Source organism: Chondrus crispus, genomic scaffold (assembly GCF_000350225.1).
Source record: "Chondrus crispus Stackhouse genomic scaffold, scaffold_228, whole genome shotgun sequence".
NCBI classification, from domain to species: domain Eukaryota; phylum Rhodophyta; class Florideophyceae; order Gigartinales; family Gigartinaceae; genus Chondrus; species Chondrus crispus.
Genome location: NW_005179104.1, coordinates 120,872 through 122,559, shown reverse-complemented (window position 1 = coordinate 122,559; position 1,688 = coordinate 120,872).

Sequence of the window (1,688 nt, the reverse complement as noted above, 5' to 3'; positions counted from 1 at the left end):
ACTGCTATCCGCAACTGCCGCGCTGCTGCTCGCGGACGCGCACGCCGCCCTCGCGCTGCTCCCGCCCGCCGCCGCCGCGCGCAAGCCGCGCGCCGCCGTGCGCGCCCCCGCCCCCGCCCCCGCTCACGCTCACGCTCACGCTCACGCTCACACTTGCGCTGTGTTTCGTCTGTGTGTATTGTACGAGGAGCGTGGGGACACCGTAGGTAGATAGGTAGGTATCGTAGCCGGTCGTGGCCGATTGTACAGTAAAGCATTCCTCGCTGCATCCATCATAGTCTCCGCTATCATTGCTGTACCAGGCGTGCGGCCACGTGGGCGCACGTGTTCACGTTGTACTGTACTCAGGTGCACAGAGGGCCCAGGCCAATAGAGAGCATACGCGTTGTACACTGTACATGTGGGTGAGAAGTTAAGATGTGGTCGTCTCGTCCATACTTCGAATCGCCTTTCTATCTTTCTACCCTCTTCGCCATTCAACCTCCACACACCCTTTCTAATTCTCCATTTCTCAACACTCCTCATGTCAACAACTCATTTCTACACTCCTTGTCCCCCAATCTTCTGCTACGGCACAACTCGCCCAATGCACGCAACCAATTCCCAAAAAAAAAACATCCCCTTTTCGTTTCCGTCTCATGGCACGGAGAACAAGCTATTGTAACCTCCAAATACTTGACACAACACAACAAAATCCCGCACCCTTTCTCACTCACAATTCAGAGACCAAAACTCATTCTCATCATTCAAACTGCTGCCGGCGCCGAATGCTCTTTTCCATCTTCGAGTCCAACCGTTCCCATCAAGTGCCTCCCACCTTTTTCTTCTCTTTTCGCACCTTCACGAGATATCCTTTCATTGCAACCGTCCCCAACCAACTCTGCATCTTCAGAAACAAAATCCATCTTTACAACCGAACCCAAAAGTCTGCTACTACTACTGCTTACCTCTCGATACCTGCTGTAGGTGCCACTTTTTCATCTCTGAAATCCGCCACAACTTTTTTTGTCACTACTACCGGACCACCCCGCCCCCTTCTATAGCTTGCCAATGGCCTGCTTTTATTACTTATAACCCCCCGCATTTGCTAGGTACAAAAAACCCAGTCCTATACCTTTTATGACACTGATCCACCACCACCATAAACTTCCTTATCAAGTCTCATCTCCTAATTCCTCGTCACCTACATCTTCCCTCTCATCACACTCTTTTTTTTGGTCTTTTAAGCCCGACAGACTAAAAACCCCTGTCCTGCCCCAGTGACCCAGGCACGACGCAGTTTGCGGCACCCGCGTGGAATGTATTCGTCCCTGCAGGGCACGCACTACACCTCTCCACTCCACATCTACTAAACTTCCCTGCAGAGCACCACTCGCATGTCTGATTTCCCGTCATTCCTCGTTCGCGAAACGTTCCTGCAGCGCATTTCGTACACCCCTCTACACCCGCCACTCCTATCGTGCCGGAACCACACCCGCGGCACATCCCGTCGAACAGCTCCCGTGCATCGAAGAAGCCTGACACGCACTTGCATTCTTCATCCCCCCAGATGAGGCTATTGCATGGCGTGCACTTGCTGGCCCGCCCACCTTTGCTCTCAAATTTAGTTGGACAGTGTTTGCATTTTCCCGTTTTCGGAACAAGCCTATGCAACGTTGAGCACGGCGGTTGCTCTGAGACATCTGACC